This window comes from Prionailurus bengalensis, chromosome A2 (assembly GCF_016509475.1).
Source record: "Prionailurus bengalensis isolate Pbe53 chromosome A2, Fcat_Pben_1.1_paternal_pri, whole genome shotgun sequence".
Classification (NCBI taxonomy): domain Eukaryota; kingdom Metazoa; phylum Chordata; class Mammalia; order Carnivora; family Felidae; genus Prionailurus; species Prionailurus bengalensis.
The window spans coordinates 91,457,149-91,481,411 of record NC_057348.1 but is presented as its reverse complement, the minus strand read 5'-3'; positions in this window follow the sequence as shown (position 1 = coordinate 91,481,411).

Here is a 24,263-nt window from a genome sequence, read left to right as displayed (position 1 = left end):
AGGCTCTGCTCAGAACAACGCCGCGTCACGTCCTTCAGGCTAAATGAGCTCTGAAATGCATCCTTGCGCCTCTTTTCTAGACTATTACTCTGTTCTGAGATTTTGGTCTCCTGTTCTCCTTTAAAAACAAAATTGCTTTCTTCATAAGTCTTCAAACTTAATACTAGAAAAGTCCAATTGTATTCAATAAAATATGATGTTGTTTTTGTATGATAATGAATTTGTTTAAAACAGCAATCATGGGGAAAATACCTCATTAAAGAGCTCTGCCTCTGGGGGGCGCCTGGGGGGCTCAGTCCGTTGGACGTCAGACTTTCGCTCAGGTCATGATCTCGAAGTTTGTGAGCTCCAGCCCCTTGTTGGGCTCTGTGCTGACAGCTTGGAGCGTGGAGCCTGCTTTGGATTCTCTGTCTCCTTCTCTCTCTGCCTCCCCCCCAGTTGCGTTCTGTCTCTATCAAAAAGAGAAAAAGAAAAAAATTTTTAAAGAGCTCTGCGTTTGGCATAAGAATGCTATGCGTACAAAGTGATCAATTAGCAGAGCGCGTGAGCAGTGATTCATCCCTCTTTGAATTCATCCAGTATTTGCACGTTCCTCATATAAGTTGCTAGATGTTTTCAAATAGCAATTAGAAATAAGTATTTCTCAAAAACAAATAAGTAATTAAAAAGAAAATAACAAGACCTAATTTCCTAATTTTTGCCTTACATGAAAAAATCAGAGGAAAAATTGCTAGTGGCTATTTTAGCTGATCATTCATAGTAATAATGATAATGATAAAACAACTAAAACATATTGAGTCCTACCGTGTTGAGATAGTTTTATATGTTCACACATTATTTCTAACCTCATGACAATTTGAAAATTACCAGTATCATTGTTTGAGAAATAAACTGAAGCTCAGATAAATATAAGGCTGGTGAATTACAAATGATAATTGATGAAACTGGTATTTAAAACAAGATTCCAAAAACCCACTCTTTCCCACTAAGTCATGTTAATTTGAAAATAATAGGAGATATTTTTTATCCAGAGTAATAAGTGATACGTTAATATCATTAATCTAAGTATTTTGCATTAAAGAGAACCAATAAAATTATTTAACTCGTCCAAAATTGATTGAAAGTCACTGAAATAGGATAAATTTTTAAAATGAGTTTACAGGTTTTTTTAATTATTTTTTTAATTCCAGTAAAATTAACGTACAGTGTTATATTAGAATCAGGTGTACAATATAGTGATTCAACAATTCCACACATCACTCAGTGCTCATCAAGACAGGTGTACTCTTAATCCTCATCACCTGTTTCACCCATACCTCCCGCCCCCCACCTCCACTCGGTAGCCACCAGTTCTCGGTACTTAAGAATCTGTTTTTTTGTCTCTTTTGTTCTTTCTTTGTTTTGTTTCTTAAATTCCACATATGAGTGAAATCATATGGCACTTATCTTTCTCTGGCTTATTTCAAAACTGAGTTTACAGTCTGACCTACTGCCATGACACACGAAATAGCTTAACCTGAAGAATAACCCAGGGTGAATATAACAGAGATCAGAAGAGGAGTATGGAGAACCCCCAGGTGAGGGTGACTTGATAAAGTGATACTGTGTAATGTTCATAAGCATCTTGCAAAAATAAATCACTGCATCCAGGTTCATAGGCAGGTGTCCTGCCTCCAGAAGAAGAGTTGGACTATAATATCTGCCATCTGAGGGATGCTGATCCTTCCATAGCAAGGGTCTAGATATTCCTAAAGAACACAGCCCATCATCACATTGTCTGCTTCTGACAGCCTTTCCCCAGACACTTTGGCCTTCTCCAGAACCTGTCTATTATCAAAAATTTCTGCTGAGATTTATATTTGTGACATTTCAATCACTTACAGATACTTCCACAAAAATATGTCATAAATGTTGAATAATGTCCTAGGAGATTTTTTAATGCAAATGTTTACATATAATGACAAATTCTAATATATCACTGTGGAAAATGCATGTCCTGCCATCTCCAGATGGGAAAAGAATGAATATGAATCCTTAGAGAGGTATCCACAAAAGGTAGGGGGGGCAATTATTTTTGTTAGTATTTAAATGTGGATTCTTGTATATTTTTTTAAATTGTAAAAGTAGCATATGGGCATTATGATCTTAGAATGTCAAAACTAGAAGGGATGTAAATATCATCTATTCTAGTCAACATTACATTTCTCACAGATGAGAAAGCTGAGGCCCATAGAGATGAAAGAACTTGCTCGATCCAGCAAGATAAGGCCAAATCCAAGAACAGAACTCGGTGTCCCAATTGCCAGTTGATCTTTTGATAGATTGTACAATATGTGCTGTCCCTTCAAAGTCTCTTCTACCCACACACAATGTAGGTAAGATTGATGAATACTCAAATGTCTTTGCTGGGCTGCAACAGACAATGGTAGGTCCTATAGCAGTGCCTGCCACACAGTAGGCATTCAATGAATACTGGATGAATGCTGAGTGCCTATATGAGCACATTCACATGTTGACGTCTACATCCATCTATATAAGAGAGAATGCAATGGAAAAGAGGATATCTAAAAGATCATTTTTGATAAGAACACCCTTGATTTTTTGTTCTTCATCTGATGGAAATGGGGGGAGAATTGCAGGCTTGTGATAATAGAAAATAGTACTCTTTAGTCATAATTCCAAAGAACTTACACAGGAAAGAAAAAATGTTTGGCATGATGAGTGAAAACAAATGGATTAATAAAACAGGTATTCTTAGAATATGTAAATTATCTGAAGAAAATACAAACTCACAGTTATGAAACTCTCATTTAAACATTGAACTATCTCCAAGAGAAAGAGAGCCACACATGAGGTGAGCTGTGTCAACTTTGATATCCAAACACAATCACTGGTAGCTGGAGGGTCCTACATGGGGGCTGACCTTCTGAACAGCCCTCATATGATTTCATGTTGCCTAAAATTATGAGAGTTCAAGGGGCATAATCTAACAGGAATTCAGAAGAAACAAGCAGGACTGGATGATACATCTCGACTTCATTCATAAAAAAAGAAATGTGAATTAAAACTACACCATTTTTACCTGCCACCCTGTTAGAACTTTAAATTGTGATAACACTCCATTGGCCAGGCCATGGGGAAAGAGTCACAGTCCTACGTCACTATTAAGATTGCCTCTCTGGAAGGTGATTTTCCAAAATCTATCAAAATTACAACTGCAGATACCCCTTAGCCCTGCAATTTCACTTTGTGGATTTATCGTTCATATATCCTTACACTTGTGCAAACCATAACAATGAAGCATTTTTCATTGCTGACTACTAATGATAGTGAAAGAATGGAACAAACTCAAATGTCCATCTACAGGGGAATGGTTAAATAAAGTATTGTGCATTCATATAAAGAATAATATTTACAACTATAAGAAAGGGTGAACGGTAAGCAAGTGTCTTGAGTACAACTCTGGAAAGGTCCCCACAGGAAAAATTGCTAAGTGAAAACAGGAGTGCATTGCACAGCACCTACAACCTCCTCTCTTTTGTGTAAGAAATAGAAGAAAGTACAATTTGCTTGTACGCGTGTGTGTGTGTGTGTGTGTGTGTGTGTGTGTTTTAATTCTGGAAGGACACATAAGAAATTGCCAAAAGTGGTTAACTGTGACTGGGGGAAGATAGAAAATGGGCAGATGGGAGATAATAGTGGGATGCAAGGTTTTCACAGTACTTTTTATTTCCTGTAAGCTGTGAAAATGTTGAATTGTCTTGAACTTTAAGAAAAGATGGGGGGGGTGTTAAGATGGATGGAAGAAAATTAACTGTTCAACCTAACTTATTGAATAGGGAGTATGTCAGGATGTTCAGACTTTATGTGGGGCAGCTCAGTGAGGAGCCCTGGGCAGATCAGCAGCTAGAAGAGTAAATGGGTGCCCTGCTGGGCTAGTGCACTCCCAGAGAAAGCCAAACCACTGCATTCATAGTGGACCCCAGATTGAAAGGGGAAAGGAAGATGAGTGACCTATTGTAATTTAGGGATATTCTGACTCCTGACATGTGCTTTGATACAGAATCTGGATCTGGATGAGTTTAAACTGCGCAGGTCTTGCAGAAAGCTTTTCCTTTCAATAGACAACGTACTTGCTCTAAGTGGATGACACTGTAAGGGAGAGGATTATAAATGGGTATAAAAATGAAGGCAAATGGCTGTCCTCCCGAGAACGGATGCACACACACTCTCACATATGCATAAAAGTCCAATTATAAGGCCAATAGCTGTAAAGCCTAAACCCAGTATATTGTGAATCCATTTTTATTTAACTGTAGAGAAATATAAGTAAACTTACCAAAAAAACACAAAAGGAAAAACAAACCATATACGTGAAGATTTGTTGACAGAAGCATCTTAACGACACCAATACTCTCACTCATATACTTGGATACTATAAATAAGAAAATCGTGTGGACAAAAGGATGAAAATAGGATTCTTCACTGCAACATTACTGACAAAAGGCACAATTTTATTCCCATGGTCTTTGGCATAGTTAGGCATCCCTAGAGATTTCCCAAAGCTGTTGACAACTTGTTTCTCTCTAAATCTAAATGTTATTTTCTGCTTTGAAATGAAGTCAATATGAGAATTATACAATTTCCACTCCATTTACCTTAACCATAATTTTTAAAACATGCCATTGAATACCATGGGCTTTAAAACAGAAAGGTCTTATAATCACTACTCCTCTAAGTGTGTCACTAAATCCTAGCACAGAAAGTTCACAAGAAGACCTTTTTTCTAGCCACTGTCTACCAGGTAGAGGATACAGTTCCTTTAAAAAACAACCAACTTCCTAGCAAAGATTATGGATCTTTCAAATACTCTCCATGGGTAAATTCTGCTTTTAAATTATAATACCGAATGTAAGCATAAAACCCGGGAGAGTTGTTAGCATACTGGTTCTCCACTAGGGATGGCTTTGCCCCTTCCCCACACCCCCAATGCTGGGACTTTTGGCAATGTGTGGAGACAATTTGGGGAAAAGGGGGAAAGCTGGTGGTTCTAGCAGCATCTGTCTATAGTGGGTAGGTAGAGACCAGGGTTACTGCTAAATACCCAACAGTGCACAGGACAGTTCCCACAACAAATCATCTGGCCCAAAATGTCTATAGTGCTGAGGTTGAGAAACCCTAATCCTGTGTTCCATACGAGGAATAACTGCATTTACGTTTCTCAAATTAATCTTGGAATTCTGGCTAGAGCACACACATGAAGGATGTTTCTGTTATCGTATCCATTCCTAAGGTTAACTGTTGTTTTCAGTATACCTTGACACCAATACTTTAGAAAGTGAAAACGATACTGCATTTTTTAATGTGCTTGAGTTTAACGGGTTTTGCTTTTTTCACTAGGAAGCACTTTCGTTTGTTCACAATCCTGATTCAAAGGATGATAGCCTTGGGAACAAGGGGAAAATAAAAACACGTCCTAGATTTTACTAATTTTTCTTCTCTGCTACGAATCACAACCAAAATTGTCTTTAGATGTGACACATGTATCTGTGTTGTTTTACAATTTGGTATGTTATGCCAGATTGCACCCAAAACATTAGCCAGGTCTATACCACCAAAACCTAATGAGTCACTGACACTGACTGTGGTTCGCAGAGTGGTAAGAAACAGAGCCTAATAGACATGTTTTCTTATCGCCATTGAAGCCAAGCAGTGAAACTGTGATTGAACAAACTAACCATGTGGACTTAAATCAATCTCTCTAAAATTACATAGATAGAATTTTCATAGTCACTTTAACCATCCCTATAACATTACATTTCCTTTTCAAATAACTCCTCCTGCCAAAAATCTTGACTTTTTAATGTAGGTCAAGTGGAGATAAAAAGTAAACAAACCAGCAACATGAGAATCCACTAACCTCTATTGAACTTGCTACACTGGGGAATCTGGAATTTACTAAATGAAGCAGGGGAGGGGATGAGAAGCCAAGAATGAACATGAGAAAACCCAGAACTTCAGATTTCATGGTTTAGACAAATGCCTTTAATCAAATAGTATGTATTAATAATGATACTTGATTATTTTCCAGAAATAAGAGGTAGCAAAAATTCGACCAAAACCTGCAATTTTCTAGCAAAGTAACTATGAGATGAATATGAATGGGGGCTTTCACAATCATGTGGAGACACTGTTTCTACCTAAATGTAAATGTGTTGTTGAGTTTGCAACCAGTGTCATGAATATCAATCATTCACAAAGCAATTCAAAATATATCTGCGACCACGTACACTCAAAACAACTGTTTTCCTTTGGATTTTGTGTGTCATATAAAGCACTTTACAGGTCAATGGGAAAACAAGCCTCACATACAGAGTTGCATCTTTTTTTCTAAATTGGGAAAGACACCACAGATGACTTACTTGCCATGACTCTTTCACCTTATAAAAATGGATCATGGGGCGCCTGGGAGCTCAGTCGGGTAAGCGTCCGACTTCAGTACAGGTAATGATCTCACAGTCAGTGAGTTCGAGCCCTGTGTCAGGCTCTGTGCTGACAGCTCAGAGCCTGGAGCCTGCTTTGGATTCTGTGTCTCCCTCTCTTCTCTCTCTGTCCCTCCCCTGCTCATGCTCTCTCTCTCTGTCTCAAAAATAAATAAAAACATTTAAAAAATTTTTTAAAAATGGATCCTGAAAGTCAAACCATATAAAGTTCAAAACGTAAGCTGACATCTATGGCATGAGTCACCTTGACAACTGAAGAGTCTGGCCCAGACATCCAGAGCCTCCAAGCTCTTTTAATGTCTCTGATCCTCCAGTACATGAGTTCCCCTCACTGTCACTGACTGCTCCTATTTTCATCCCTGAAGAACAACATTTCTTTCATTTCTGTACCCTACAGCACAGCCCTCAAAGACTAAGTTGCAGCTCAGAATATATGAGCTGAATTTTTTAAGTTCTCCAAGAGTGAACCAGAGAAGTCCAAACATCAATTAAAAAAACATGGAAACATGGGGCGCCTGGGTGGCTCAGTCGGTTAAGCGGCCGACTTCAGCTCAGGTCATGATTTCGCAGTCCGTGAGTTCGAGCCCTGCGTCGGGCTCTGTGCTGACAGCTCGGAGCCTGGAGCCTGTTTCAGATTCTGTGTCTCCCTCTCTCTGACCCTCCCCCGTTCATGCTCTGTCTCTCTCTGTCTCAAAAATAAATAAACGTTAAAAAAAAATTAAAAAAAAAAAAAACCATGGAAACAACATGATGCCCTGTGCCTCTTAGAGGTTCTTTAAGAGAGGTTTTCCAGGATGTTGTGTAAACCTTTCTTCCTCTTTTCAAGATTAATTAGACCATGCCCATGTCTTATGGATGGAAAAAGAAATTTTTTTTAAGTTTATTTATTTATTTTTGAGAGAGAAAGAGAGAGCATGCATACAAGTAAGGGAGGGGCAGAGAGAGAGGGACGGAGAGAATCAGAGGCTGGCTCCATGCTGTCAGTGTGAGGCCTGATGGGGGACTCGAACTCGTGAAGCGTGAGATTATGACCTGAGCCAAAATCAAGAGTCAGATACTTAACCAACTGAACCACCCAAGTGCCAGGAAAAAGCAATTTTGAAAAACAGTGATACTGCGTCACTTGTTTTCAGTAACTTATGATTTGCAAATGTCTTTCAATCCTTGTAACAAGCATATATAATTAGGTATCCCTTGCCATTATTAATTATATTATTAATATTATTGTTAATGTTATTTCTGTTGCTGAGAGGCAGCTCTAATGAACTAGCCAAAATAAAGACTTAAATTCATAATTGGCCAAAATAAAGACTTAAGTTCAGAAGATCTGAGACTGTATTTTCTGTACGGCTTACCTGTATTAAATTCAAGCGAACTACTTTCATCTTGAAGATCTCTCTCCTCATCAATAAAATTGTCCTAAAATAGATATAGCACAGATTTACAGGGAAAATTAAGCAATATATACAAGTGGAAGTGTCTTACATAGTGCTCACAATACTGTTTACTTAATCTGATTTTTCTATCTCATTTTTTAATGACATCATGGTATCTCAAAGAAATTAGGGGATTTTCCCAAGCCTCACAGATTATCATAGAGCAAAATTGAAATTTAAGTCTTTGAAGTGGACGCTACGGTGAACCAACCAGACTCTCCCTCTGCCCACAGCACACGTCAGGAGTAAAGTACTCACTCCCCCAGCTGCTGATAGCATTGGTGGCTGAAAGCTCACAGAAGCAACTTTCTCCAGGTATTGCCTTAGGCCTAAGGGAGCTAGCTGCCTCTCCCAACAGGAGCCCCCTCCCCATCCTGGTCACTGCAGGGTACAGAGGCCTGGCCCCCTTGCCTCACTTCTGGATAACACTGAAGGTCCACCCAAGCTGCAAGGATTCCTGTAGGATCAACTGAAGGTTACCACTGCATCGTACTTACCCCTCTCTCTCCACAGTGTCTTATTTCCCTCATGCCTCACAGGTGCCAATCTCCAGAACACTCCCCAATAAACCTCCTGCCCACAAATCCCCATCTCCCAGTTTCCCAGGAACCAGATTTAATATAGTCTCCTGGCTCCAAATTCCATGTTCTTGGCACAGCAGTACATGTGAGAGTGGGCAAAACTTTCTTCACAATAAAACTATATCTGCCTGCCAAGTTATCAGCAAATCTTTTAAGAATGTAAAATAGAACCTGTAATTTTAGATAGTTGTGGGGCAGCTCCAGGATCATGAAGAACAGGGCCTGAAGCAAAATTAAACACCAAAAATATCCCTTACCCTTTACTTTGTGCAAGGAGGTACAAAATGGAATAAAATTGGCCCTTATTGTCAAGGACTTTGCAACCAAGTTGCCCAGGATATTAACTCTCCATAGAGAATGAGAGCAGAGACATAGCTACTACCCAGAAGCCCCTGCTTTAGCGGTCTGCCTCCATCAAAGTGCATAAACAAAACATATGGGTGATTGGCCACTGACTAGTCACATACCACTTCAGGAAAGGTTCTCTGTAAAGTCTGCTCTTTGGGAACCATGCACCATACCCACAGGGGTCTTAGGGCACTTGTGTTTCTGCTGCCTTGTCCCCTCGACTAGAATTGATGGGTTCAGAAGATGATACCTGAGTCAAGCTGACCCAATCAAATTCTCTTTTCTAGTCATTTAGAGTTTTAAACAAAGGGACCCTGAAACTGTGGGTCTCAATACTGTTGGTGAAACTGTAGAAGACGGACCACAAATGGCTGCTGCTGAGGCCCCTGGAGCAGCCCTGCTTCCAAAGGCCTACATGGACCTCTTCCTTGGAGTCTCAAAGATACATCATTAAATTTCCAATGAAGTTTGTTAAAGTAATCTGAGATGGAACTCTGTTATTTCAAATCCAAAAAACTTCACTACTCCAAGACCTCTGTAAAGTTTTATAAAAAGTCCCAGAAATTTTAATTATGCCTCTGACAGAGAAAGAACATTTATCTAATCTAAACTGTCCCCCACATGGTGATGTTGACAAAAGCAAAAGAAAATTAAAAAGAAAAAAAAATCTCCTCCTGTCTCAATGCCACAGGACAAGGCCATGAAAGCAGAATTAGAAAAGTCACAACAGCAACCAAATGTTAATAGGTCACATCATTTCTTTATTAAAAGCCTTCAATAGCTTCCTACCACATTTCAAATAAAATCCAGGCTTTATGTCATCTCGACTCTACATAACCCCCCCTTACCTGGCCTTTGACTATCTCTGACTCCCCCAACCCTCCTCTTCACTTACTCCACCCATCACACTGGCCTCTTTGTTCTTGTCAAGCATACTCCTGCCTCAGGGCCTTTGCACATACAGTTCCCCCTATCGGAACATTTAGATATCCTACAGATATCTATATGGCTTATTCTCTCTCTTTCAGGTCTCTACTGATATCCCACCTTCTTGGAAAGACCTCCCCTCACCACCTCTCTCTCTCCCTTTTTATCTTCACATTCCACTTAATTTTTCTTCATAGCACTTGCCACCACCTAACACTACATTATGAAAGTGCTGCATATTTGTTAATTATCTGCTATCCTTACTAGATTATAACTTCCATATGGTCATGAATTTGTATATTTTCGAGCAGTGTGGAGTTCACACCCTTTAGAGGTACCTGACACATCGTAAGTTCTCAATATGTATTTATCAGTTGGATGATAAATAAGCAATTAAAATCTAAGTACTGAGATATTCCTACTTGGAGGCAAAGTGTCAAGAGTGTACGTTCAGGGTTATGAATGACTTTACTTCAGTCCTTCATGTCTCTTGGGTTGAACAATGACAGCAGGTGGAACTCACAGGAAAACAATATAGTCTGAGGCCCACAAAGGGAGCCACTGCAGCACACCCCCGCTATGGGATCGGGTGATAAGAGGGCCTTGAGCCTTCAGGAAGACGGAAGGCCTCTGTGAAGTAGAGAGCCAAGTGGCTTTAACGGCTGCAATCCAAGCAAGATGGCAATGAGAACAGAGAAGGGCAATCCCAGGCTGCAGTACAGGAGTGAGAGACAAGACCTGGGGAGGGGTCAAAGGAGATGTCAGACTAGCAACTCTATGGAGACACTTGCCCTGAAAGTTGCAAGGTTTCTCCTACAGGTCTTTTCCTTCTTTCCAATAGCCTTTCTAATAATTCTGCATACATTAACCGGGCACATTCTCTTCTAGTTTCAAAATGTAGCCAGAAATGTGTATCTTCACATTTGAAGATGTCTTACCCTGTAGTTTCACGTCCTTTAGACTCAAAGGACAAATTAAGTTCCTACATAGTAAACCTTATGCCTTGCAAAATGAATTTGGTTTGAGAGTTTTCTCTCCTTAAAGCCCATTTGCTTGCAAGAGAATGGGCCAAAGAAGTAGCACAAGTGCCATTCTGACTCACACAGCAATGAAGAACTGGACTGCATCATGATCCCTAAACAAATAGGGGTGTGGTACAGCCCGCTCTGGGACATTCATGCCACGTAATGGCAGGTGCTTTCCCTGCCATTCTTACACACTGGACACAGGGGAAGAACTAGGTTACAAGGGGCTCAGGTAAGAAAGTGTGAGGACAAATCCATGACATATATGCGTCCTTATGTCATTTTCCTCGACAGATTGATCCTTATTTTACTTAGTATTTGGATATCAAACTAGCTGACAATTGAATATAAAACTCATGTTGCCAAGAGCAACAAAGCTATTAAAATATACCCTTAGAGACTGAAAATAGGTACAATCTGTTTGAGAGAAAAATATATCAAAAACCTCAAAAATGTACTATTCTTTGATCGAGTGATTTTTATTTCTGGGACATTAGACTAAGATAATAATCACAGATGTGCAGAAAAATTCAGTTACACAGATGTTGGCATTGTATATAAGCATAATCATGAAAATTTGGAAATAACATAGATGTCTAATGATAGGGGCCAAGTAAAACATGCCATGAACATCCATGCAGGGATGTGATGAAGCCAGTACCATGATATTTAAATATTTAGAGGTTTTAAAGAGTAACTACAATACAGTTTTAAGTTTAAAATATATTCTTGTTTAAAAATAAAATAATTTAAAATACCACAATGCCAATTTAGTTAAAAATAAATGTGCAGGGCTTCTGGATGGCTCAGACAGTTGAGCCTCTGACTCTTGATTTCAGCTCACATCATGATCTCAAGGTCATGGGATCAAGCCCCACGTTGGGTTCTGCACTGAGTGTGGAGCCTACTTAAGATTCTCTCTCTCTCTCTCTCTCTCTCTCTCTCTCTCTCTTTCTCTCTCTCTGCCCCTCTCGCCTGCTTGTGCTCTCTCTCTCTGTCTCTCTCTCTAAAATAAAAATAAATAAAATAAATTTTTACTCAAACAAAAAATTCTGGAGGGAAGTACACCAAACACTATTAGTAGTTGCCTATAACTATTTGAATTACACATAATTTTTATTTATTTTCTTTACACCTTTCCTCCAAAAGTCAGCTATAATGAATGGATATTGCCTTTTAATTAAAAAAAATCCTATTTGTCTTTAAACTATGTGATTAAGAAAATGTACTGTATGTGCAGCAGAAGATTGGAAAGAAAAGCAACTGTTCCTTGCAGTGACAGAGAATAATTTGTGTATTACCTCTCGGAGATATAGTCCTATCTTGCCACCTTGAAATGATAATAAATAACAACTACTCTTACACTGAAGTGGTGTCAGAGTGCTACAATGGGAAGCCAAAGTAATATTAATTGTCTCAAAGTCGTATGTCAACCAAATGCAAAAGTTCCCCAGAGACAGATGCTGGTAGAATAAATCATCGAGAATAGTAGACAGTACCTCTGGTAAATAGTGGTTTTTGTGAGGTTGCATAAACAGAATTCTAACAGCATGTAAGATATTACTCACGATACTAATTTTGATGCACAGTGATAAGCATTTCAAGAGTTATGTTATTAGATTCATATAGTCACCACATAAAGATTTTGTGAGAAGAAACATTTGGGAATTGGGTCCACATAACCCACTTAAAATGTATTTGTGTTAAAGCATTTATAAAAGCATTGTACCTGCAAGTTTATGAATATATTTACCCTTCAAATGTAACTTCCTTTAATCTCTCCCTACCCCACCTGAGCTTACGTGCTCCCCAATACACACACGCGCACACACATACACTCATTCTCATCACCATGATAATCAAAAACAACTCATATTTCTTTTCACTTTTACCTGGCAAATTTTCTGCTGTCTGGTTATCCAGTTACAATAGAGCCTAAGTTTTCTATTTTCACTACCTAGGGAAAATCCAGAGGAAATTGAGTTTCTTTGATTCATAAAGCCACTGCTAAGCTTATGAGCTTCTCTTTTTCATTCAAATCACAATCGACAGTAAATTGATCAAAGAAGAAAAGTGTAGGAGTAAAGTTTCATAGAAATACTCACCTTTTACTCATTCACTGCAAAGAGGAATTGAATCAACTCTGCACTTTGCTCCCAGCCTAAGAGGACAAATTTTTCTATGCCTAACAGTTTAGGAAGAGATTCTTACTGTCATGCTGGGGGAGAACAACGAGCATGTATGACACTTTGATTGGGGGAATCAGGAAGTTATGTCAGCAGAGCAGAGAATGTTCCAACCTGTGAGCTTGTTAAGGCCAAGAGCACTGTGGGATTGTTCAAATGGGCACAGTCTGGGTTTTGTACTATTTCTTGTCCAGTGCCACTTAACAGCTCGCAATCCCTAAATAATCCTAAGGAAAAAGACGTCAGTGAATGTAAAAATTAAATACAGAGTGTTTTAGTTTGGGCTCCCCAGGAAGTAAGGATCTGAGTGAACGTTTCCTTGGGAGGTTCAGGAAACTCCAGTAGCAGAGTAGGAAAAAGATAAAGGCAAGGGAAGGCAACAGACAGTAAGTGGTTAAGCAAACGCGTTGGTTAGTTTGTCCCACATAACAAGCCATTCCAATGCTACTGACTTTAAAATTGAACATGTATAGTTTCTCATGCTTCTATGAATCATCCAGATGATTCTTCTTGTCTGAGTGGGCTCAACTGGTTCCTGCATTCATCTGGCAGCTCTTTCAACGACTAGGTGTCTTCCATGGTCAGACACATACTTCTAATGGTTGGTCTAGGCAGCTCTAGCTGGATAAGCTCATTTCTAAGTCAACTCTCATCTCCAAGAGGCCAGCCCTGGCTCCTTTAGGTGGCAGCCTCAAGTTCTAAATGCTGCAAGCAAACAAGCCCCAGCAAGCAAGCACTTTTCAAGCTTCTTATTGGGTCATATTTGCTAATCTCCCAATGGCCAAAGCAAATTCACATGACTACCTAGGTTCAAGGTTAGGGGAATGGATTCCACTTTTTGATGGGAGATCTGCAATGTTGCATGGCAGGAAGGAGGATGATTTGCGGTTATTTTTCAAATTACTACCACCAGCAGCCATACTGAGAGGTGGGAATTTAATCCAGCATGCAATTTCTGAATTAATCTATGCTTCAGAATTAATTCATCCCACCCAAGGAAGGGAGGAGGAGCCTGGGGTATTTATACACCAATCCCCACTGGTCACTGGAAGCCCACTGCAGGGTTACTAACACTCCAGTTCCAGCTGCCTGCACCAGACCAGCTAGATTAGCTCACTGATCCAGATACTGGCAGTCATGACTCTTCCGTCACACCCAGAAACAAGCCCTCAAGATAAAATGAGACCAAGACTGTGAATGCTATACACAGCATATATTTACCATTCAAAGTGATTCAAAGCATCCAAGGCTAATAGTTTCAATCAGTTTGTAATTCTAGTTCTGCTCTGTGTGAGGTTTCTGTTGCTGTTGTTGTTTGAATTCCTGAGACAGTTAAATGCCTGACAAGTGGCATGTAATAGCCCTCATCTGATTTCTGAGGAAAACAATGGCATAGTTGCTCTCTAGTGCCTCATTAGGCAGCCAGTTACCCACCAACTGGAAATGTCTGAGAATTTGAACTAAAAAGTCAACTTGTTCAATGAACACTACTCAATGTTCAAAGATACCCTTCCTCTTTACACAGAGAGGAATGAACTATAATAAGCTAGCCTAATCTTAGTGTCACACTTTATCTTTGCACCAACACCAATGAATAAGGATCAAGTCATTGGCACGTATTTTCTGAAATGGAATTATCAGAGAAGAGCAGTGATAACATTATTTCAGTCACTTTGAATGAGATGTTACCAAAGACTCAAATCCACAATGAGATCCTAAAAATGTAACATTTTTTGTTTACAAAATACTTGCATTTATTATAGGGAGAGGTACTACAGAGCAGTGGTCAAGATCATGATTCTGAAGTCAGATGCTTGGGTTAGAATCCTGACTTGGCCACATATTAGCTACCAGCTTGAACAATTCATTAAAGCTCTCAGTGCCTCCATCCTTTCAACCAATAAAATGAGGATAATAACGTTTCCTATCCCAAAGAATTATAGTAAGAATTAATACATATGATGTTCTTAGAACAATACTGGACAATATGATTACTTTAGTAGTGAATTACTATTTCCACAGACTGACTAGTGCTCTATTAACTCGAGTTAACAAGAATTATTTGAAAACAGAAGTAAGCTAGAAACAGTTTACAGGTTTGATTTAATTGCACCTAGATGTTAGCTAATACCTTGAGGAAATTAGACTCTAAAACTCAGAGACAAGCAGTTCTGATTTCAGTAGATTCAAGCTTTTCTCAATGACTTCTTGGTAAGCAATGAACTGTCCATTGCACACAGACACCCATTTACAATACCTACGTCCACACCCACACATACACACATAAACTAATATACTTACACATATACACCTAAAAAATGTTTCATGAAGCAACACTCATTGTGATATTCTCTACTTTCTTTTATCTCAGTTTATTAAAATGTTGGTAATAATATGTCACTGATTTTGCCATCCTTAATGGGTCATGACCTCATGTCTGAAAAAATACTATATGACCAATCCTTTCAATGAGATAATTATGTGGGAAAAATATGTGCTCTTCCCATTTCTGGCCACTCTTCAGCCCAGTCTCGTCCTGTAGAACTGGGATAAGCTCTCCTTAGTACAAAGGGAAACAGAGACTCTTTACAGACTTTCCCTACTAGATCAGACTACCGCATCTCTAGCCCTGTCATCAGCTACTCATTCTTCTCAGCACGCTTCTGAACATGCAGGATGTGGGAGATGAATGCTTCTGCCTGGGAAAATAAAGACAACTCTATGACCTAAAGTTCTTCTGCCTATTGTGGACGTGGGAGACATGAGGTTGTAGCAAGGAGAGGTCATCAAACCTCTGGAGAGCTGTGAAGAGCCTCTTTCCAGCCCTAGAGTAGAAATTATGACCGCTGACCTATCATCCAATTTGTGACCAAAGCGGCACACAGTACAGCATCTGATCTAATCCTTGACAATTAAACACATGACAAGATTTTAGAAATGGAAATTCTGTGGGGACAAGGTCAGGTTGAGTTTATTTTTAGATAAATGGTGCTTATCTCCAACCACAAAATCACATGAAACACAGTCCACTTGCTTTTTCAAAAATCTCTTTCCACCTGTGCCAACTACACTTCACTTTTAGTCATGATTCACATTTCTTTTTTTTTTTTAACTTTATTTATTTATAGAAAGAGAGAGCACATGTGCACTCATGAGCGGGGGAGGGGCAGAGAGCAAGGGGGAAAGAGAATCCCAAGCAGGCTCCATACTGTCAGCACAGAGCCCAACACGGGGCTCAAACTCATGAACCCAAACCAGGAGATCATAACCTGAGCCGAAATGAAGAGGCAGACACTTCACTGACTGAGCCACCCAGGTGCCCCAAAGTACTTCTACTCCTTGATTTTTACACTTGGTAGGTTGAACTAGAGGTGTGAGAATTTCACCTCACATAACAATATTAAATAAGAGTTCTAGACAAAGGTGGTGGCGATTTTGATAGCACGGCAATGTGAATGTACTTAATGCCACTAACCTGTACACTTAAAAATTATTAAGATGGTAAATTTTATGCTATATGTGTATTTTACCATGAATATAAAATAATGTTCTTTTAAGTATTACATAGAAGTTTTTGAATTCAGGTTACATATTTAGACCCTCCTCCTACCTCACCCCCTCATTACTAAAAAAAAAAAAAAAAAAAGAAAGAAAGAAAGAAAAAAACACAAGCAAGTGTTACATTTTATAGTTTGTTAGTCAAGAAATATTTAGTTAGCTATTTAAATCTTTAAACCTAAATGTCATCCATCACCACTTGCTAATGTCTGTGGTTTGGGGGGATAACCAGAGGAAATGGAAATACCCCTCTTGATATCTTATTCACCCAAAAGTTTCCACACATCCAAACACCCCATCCCTGAAAAAGTTCTTCATAATAAACATGTCTCCAAAAATAGACTGATATTTTTACTGATGCCAGAATTGACATATTAACTTAATCTTTGTGTTCAGGAACCTACTGACTCACTCAAATTGAGCAGTCAAAAGTAATAAAAATATATTCAAAGAATTATATAAATTCGGTATTCCAAAAAATATGAAAAATGGAGGACTTGTTTAAAGCCTGTGCTTGACTACACCTTGAAAATTCAAGAAAGCAAGGACATTTTACTTGGATGTCTCTCGTAAATGAGGCCTTGGAGAAAACCAAGGGAGCAGTTCGTTGAGCATGTGTTTCTCATTGACCTGGGGAGATATCCGTCAGCATCTTTAACAAAAGAAAACTGTGAATAAGTATGGTCTCTTACTGTTGAATTTTGATGGCCTTATAAGCCACTCAAGCTTCACCTTCCTGGTTCATGTATCATCAGAACCTATTTCTAGTCATTTTGTGGATAGCTTTGTTGTAGCTTTCAATTACCATACTATATACGCTTCTCTCTCTTGTCCACCTTATTACCCAAACCAAACACTCTACTTCCTAAGAACAAACTTATTTCATGTAATATTCATTTTTAAAATCCTTTACATTAGCCTTTTATCACAGCGCTTGAATGATGCATGTAACATCTCTGTCCTAATTCTAATCCTGAAATCGACCTTATTCAAACCTAATGGCTTAATAGTACTTTCATGCCCTGCCCCACCCCTCCTAATTTTCCAAAATAATTGATTACATAGGAAATATAGTATGATTGAAGTCATGAAGAAACACTTAAATTTTAAAGCTAACTATGCAAATGCCTATTTTTCTTTTTTTTTTAATTTTTTTTTTCAACGTTTATTTATTTTTGGGATAGAGAGAGACAGAGCATGAACGGGGGAGGGGCAGAGAGAGAGGGAGACACAGAATCGGAAACAGGCTCCAGGCTCTGAGCCATCAGCCCAGAGCCCGACGCGGGGCTCGAACTCCCGGACCGCGAGATCATGACCTGGCTGAAGTCGGACGCTTAACCGACTGCGCCACCCAGGCGCCCCAGCAAATGCCTATTTTTCAATAAACAGTTCTGCTTAAGTTAAAAGCATTAAGTAAAGAATATTTTGTGGCATTGTCCTAATCCAGAACTAAAAAGAAGTTCTAAACATAAACAGCAAGTCAAATTTTCTGATCAAAAGTTCTGTTGTTCTGTTCTATTCTATTCTATAGTACACAACCACTGTACTACAGAGTTGAAGAGAGTCACATGTACCTAGAATTTCAGGAACAAACAATACAAACAGCCCTGACAAGATCATTTTCGTGTAACTACCAATGACCAAATTATATCAACAAGAAAGATTTTTTAATTGCTTAAAGAGATTCTGAAATTAACATAATGGTCAAAAGATGAAGATGTATATGTGCATGCCTTGCATAGTGTAAACCTCTTTGTAAATAAGGAAATCTCAACCTTGTAGCCTTGAATTCCTTAATCTATAAACAAGAAAGTATAGCTCACCCAAATGTAACTGGCATTTTATTTGCATTAAACAAAGAACTATCAAGTAGCAAAGAAGGGTGAAATGATAGCAAATGTATTTCATACACAGACCAACTCACATTCCTTTAATCTTTGGATACTCCTCCTCCTGAAACCTTTTAGGCCCACATCCAGGAAGCCCTTTCAAATGACTCCTGTATATCAAACTCTTATTATCACAGTCTACTTGGCTTAATCTATGACTTCTAAGAACTGTTACTTTTTCAACTCCCAAACCTAACTGTACTATTAACATTTCCTACCACCCAATTCAAAAAGAAGAAATGGCATCAGGAAAGTAAAAGAGGAAGGAAAAAGGGGGGGAAATGTGAGGAATCAAGAAAAAAAACAAGTAAAATCATGATTATAATAGGGCAAAATACCTCATTCCATTATTTTCCTTTTCTCCAGCTTACTAAATTCAGAAGAAAACTTTTCTAGTAATAATAGCTGATGTTTGCAGAGCAGCTATTATAAGCTGAGCATTGCTCTAAGCACCTTACAAGTATTATCTCACTTAATACTCACAAGTCAATGAGGTAGGTATGATTAAAATTCCATTTTACAGACAAAAACTCTGAGACACAGAGACCCAGGTCACAGAGCTAGTAAGTGCCAGATCCAGGATTCAACCCAAGCAAAACTACTTCTGGAGACCATATTTTTACCCAGTTCTGTGTAAGAGAACCTGTTACTGCATCCACTTGTGAGTTCCATTGTGACACTACAAACTCAGGGGGGAGGAGATCCTAGTAATTTGTTCCTTCAATAAACATTTATCATGGGGGCCCCTGGGTGGCTCAGTCAGTTAAGCGTCTGACTGCTTCAGCTCAGATCATGATCTCATGGTTCTCGTGAGTTCGAGGCCCATGGTCAGGTTCTCTGCTGTCAGCACAGAGCTTGTTTCAGATATTCTATCCCCCCCCCTCTCTCCCCCACTCATGTGCACTCTTTCTCTCTCAAAAATGAATTAAAAAAATAAAAAATGAAAACATTTATCATGAACAGACTCTAGTTTCAGCTTCTTGAAGGGAATACAAAAATGAACAGAACATATTTCCAGCCTTAGATAAACTCAGTCTAGTGGAGGATATGTTATTACAACACAATGAAAACAGTCTTATAGATCTCCATCCAAACTGCTACTGGGGATATGGAGTGGAATGACTAACTTCGTGGAGAATGTCAGGGGGATATCAAAGAGAGGTGATATACAATCTAAGTTTTTCAAAGGACAAATAGAAGTTTCCAGAAATAGGATAGAAGAAGTAAGTAGGTACCCATATTTTCAATAATAATGAAGACTCATTTTTTAATTAAAAAAATTTTTTGATGCATACATATACACAGGGTTTAAGCCAAGTCCACAGAAGACATAAAAATAAATTACAATTTCTTCTTTCAATAACTAGATCACCTAGAAGCGAGGTAACACACAAATGAATATTTTAAGGCTATATATATATCATATATATATATATATATATATGATATATATATATATTTAATGCTGTAAGACATCTAGGATATGCCCTTTAGATGACCTAAGAGCTTCTTAGAATGAATCTAAGGAATTCTAGGAAACTAATGCCTATTCTGCTTCTATAAGCCTGAGTTCAGGAATGTAGTTGGATCAGCTGAACTATCCTCAAGGACCCGAGGGTAAAGGATGAGAACTGAATGTACTGCTTCAATCACATTTTGCACTCTCTAATTTTGAGATTGATGACCTGGACCAAGTAAGGACATATCTGCACATACCCAGACTAGACAATGTGCAGGCCTCCTCCAGCCTTAAGCATAACACTGGGCATGGAAAGGGACAAGTTATACTTCCAGAAAGACTTACAATCCGCACTCACAATGGTGTAATCCCCGGTTAGAGGGGGGTACTAGGAAGCTTGTATTTTTGTACTGGATGCTGCTACTGACCTTACCACCATTATCCTAACTCCACTTTGTACAGCATTCCTAAGATAAGTAAAGTGTGTCTGATTTACTCAAAGAGAGAGGGATGAAGTAGAAGCACAAAGAGAATCAAGGAACAGACACAAAAAAAGTACCCAGTGGTTTTGCCACCCTGTTCCAGTCCTTTGAGACCTATCTGTACTCTTAGTGCTGTATTCCATTTCCTTCCATCTAACTTGAGTTGGTTTCCATTACTTAAAACCAGGGTCTTAAATAGTAATATTGCAGAATCTGCAGAAGGCCAATTAATATTATCCCATTCACTAGGATACAGTGGCCAAAAGAAAGAGAAGGAAGGAAGAGAAAGAGAAGGAAGGAAGAAAGAGAAGGAAGGAAGAGAATAGAAAGAAAGCAGGGAGGCAGGAAGAGAGGGATGGAGGGAAAGGAAGGGAAGGGAAGAAGAGAGAGAGAAGAAAAACCTCCCATTCTGCTCCCCAATAGGAAAGGGAGTAGATTCACAGCCTGAGTTTTGAAGATAAGTGCATGTGCATAAGAACAATGAATTTGGTGGATAAAACAAACAAAAATTCCCAGACTAATCTTAACAGTGCTTTGGGAAAATGAACCTGGTGAATGGGTTTAGGGGTGGTGGATGGAAGCAGGGGGGAAAGAGAAGAGATATCATTTGGGAATTGAGAATTAACCTTAAGAAGGAAAGGACTGTACAAATCGAACAGACAAGAGGAATGCAATTATGTGTCATTCCCAAGTTAATTCAGGAAAAAATGGTATGAAAAATGCTGAGAAGGAAGACTGGACAACACTTAGCAACCAACAGCTGTGTGGGATAATGGAGGAAAGGAGGAGTCAAAGGTAACTGTTCCAAGTCTGGGGGCTGGGTGGCTACAAGAATAAGACCAGTGAGTCCATCAGAAATCAGGAAGAGCGATGGTTTAAGAGGCCGGAGATCATGCGTATGGGAGGTACCTGCCTGGCACTTTCAAATGACTCACCCAGTGGGGGTGTCCACCAGTCCAGGAGGAAAGACAATATGGTGTCTACGGATATGGGGGTTGGTCTTCTGGGCTGACAGTTGACATGAGCTCACTTAGGTAGAGCTTTACAGAGAGAGAGAGAAGGACCAGTAAGGCCTGGGGGAGGAGCCACATCTGGGGATGGACAGATGTGGGCAATAGGACTACAAAACCCCAGAGAAATCAAAGGAAATCAGGAATGCACACTGCCAGTGATACTAAGAAAAAAGACAGTGTTCAGGAGGCGGAGTCCACAGTTTAAAACAGCTCGCAGAGGTCAGAAAAAAAATTGAGAATTTGAGACTAGCCATCAAAATTCACATTAAAAAGTCACTGAGCACTTTTCAGTGGCTTGATGAGAGAGAATATCAAATGACAAAGGTCCCAGGAGTAAGTAGTTACAAGCAAGTGAGAACTCTTCCAAGGGTGTTTGGAGATGAAGAGAAGCAGACAAGAGAGGCTTGATCATGAGTGTTTTCCTTTTTCTCTTGTTTCTGTTTGGATGGTGGCTTTGGACTGTTGGTTGCCAATGTTTTGAATAATGAACACCTAATTGTAGGTAATGCGGAAAGGACCAGTGACCCCAGACATTAAAAATGCAAGAAAGGGAGTAAAATTGGTAGAAATACGATCGTGGAAGGGAAAAACAGCACCAGTGTTCCTGAAGAGAAAAGTCTGATTTGGAGAGGGAGATTGTTAAGTGAGGTCTTCCATTCTCTGTAAAGTCACAGGAGAGGCCTACCAAGAGAGATGGAGATGCTAGCACGTGAAATCACAGTTCAAAACACAGGCCCTGCAGCCAGTCAGCACGTAACAAACATTTGTTGAATGAATAAATGATTCTCCTACTCCAATATGTATGTGTGAATATAGACATAGATTTTTTTTTGAGTGACAGAGAGGGAGCAAGTGAGTGAGGAGCAGAGAGAGAGAGAGAGAGAAGTGGGGGTCACTCAAAGTGGGGCTTTTTACCTGAAGCGGACCTCATGCTCACCCAAAGCGGGGCTCGAGCTCAGGAGATGGGGGACTTGAACTCATAAACCATAAGATCATGACCTGAGCCAAAGTCAGATGCTTAACTGACTGAGCCACCCAGACTCCCTGTTGCTGATGGTTTTCGAAAATTAGTTCCGAAAAAAGAGAGCATTCTATAGCCAATAACCCTAAAGACAGCCAAAAATAACAATAAGGTCCACTCGCCTTGAACATCAGAGAAGAGGTATGCAATTATGTGTCATGCCCAAGTTAATTCAGCCACACCTATACACTCAGAAGCCATAGCATCAGCAGAATAATTTTCCATGATGAAAGGCAAAGTAGTATAAACAGCATTTTCATTTCCATAAAGGAAACTCCATGACACCCTTTCCACATGACCTGCCTCTAATGTCCCTGTTTTCTCATAAATGACTTCGTGTCTTCCAGCACAAACATTCTGAGGGTACCATGCACCCCATCTCCAGTTACAAGCCAAATAAGGAAGGTCAGTATATGACCAAGGCAGAGTAAAGATGATCACACATTCAGAATCAATATCGAGAGCTGCAGACAACTAATGATAATAAAACCCCTCCGCAGAAAACTAACAAGACATGTTCAATGTGGCCGCCCAAAAAGCTGGTACACAAGATGTAGATGTAAATAAAATGTAAAGTAACTAAAGAGAACAAGGGCTTGGTCATTTTTGGAAAACTGGAGTGTTATTTATTGCTGTCTATGCCCTTGAAAGGAAATGTGCTAAACAACCCAGGTTTCCAGAAGCAAATGATTTAATGGCCTCAGACCTTGGTCGTCTTTCTTTCTAAGAGCTAATGCAAGGGTTCTTAAAATTTTCTGTGCCATTGACCTCTTTGGCAGGCTACGGAAGCCTATGGACCCCTTCTCAGAATAAAACTGATAAAGGCATAAAATAAAATAAGTTTACCAAAGCAACTGAAATTGAATTACAATTGAGTTTCATTTTGTGTTTAATAAAAATAGAAAAGTTTTGCTGTGAACCTGAATTCACAGACTCCAGGTTAAAAAGCCTTGGTTGTCCCTTTTATGAATAGAACAAATGTAATTGGCATTCACCTACCGCGATTACTAACTAAATAAACACAAGCTTTGGCCTTCTAGAACTATTAAGACTTCAGCAAGTGATCAGAGAGCAAGGACCTAGAACTGTGACTGCAGCAAGCACAGGAAAGATTCAAGTCCACGGATGCAGAGAATCTCTGATACACTCTGACAAAATTCACGTCACCACTACCCTGGCTCCCGGAAGGGCCCTGAAGAAGGATGAGTGAAGTGTTCCTTCAGTTATTCCAGCCTAACATGATTCACTCTCTGTGTCCTGAAAACCTATAACATGCAAATGACAAACTGCCTAAGATCATGTTGCTAAGTATGTTTCTCTCTGTATTCTTTTGATTAAAATTCTCTCAGAAAGAAGGTATATTTCATCAAAATTCTAAGTTAGGCATTGTTCATTGAAATATTGCTAAATACATGACAATTACAATTTTTATAATAATATACATGAGATACTTAAAAAGAAAAACCACAGAAACACAGATTTTTTTAATATACTCGGGTGGTTGATTGTTGTTGGTATTGGGTTGTCTTTATTGCAAAGGTTGGGAGAAACCACCTTTTACCCAGGTATACAGTGAAAGTGGGCATTTGACGATGTCTGAGACAGGAAATAACCATAAAGGAAGCAATAATCAGCAATAGGTAAGGATCTTCTTGGCATTGCTCAAGCCATGAACTTGTTATTTCCCCACTAAAACCAAGTGTTTTAATTTCCTACAGGTGCCATAACAGGTTACCTCAGGACTGGTGGCATAAAATAACAGAAATTTATTATCTCACAGTTCCAGACACCAGAAGTTGAAAATCAAGGTGTTAGCAGGGTCTGTTCCCTCTGGA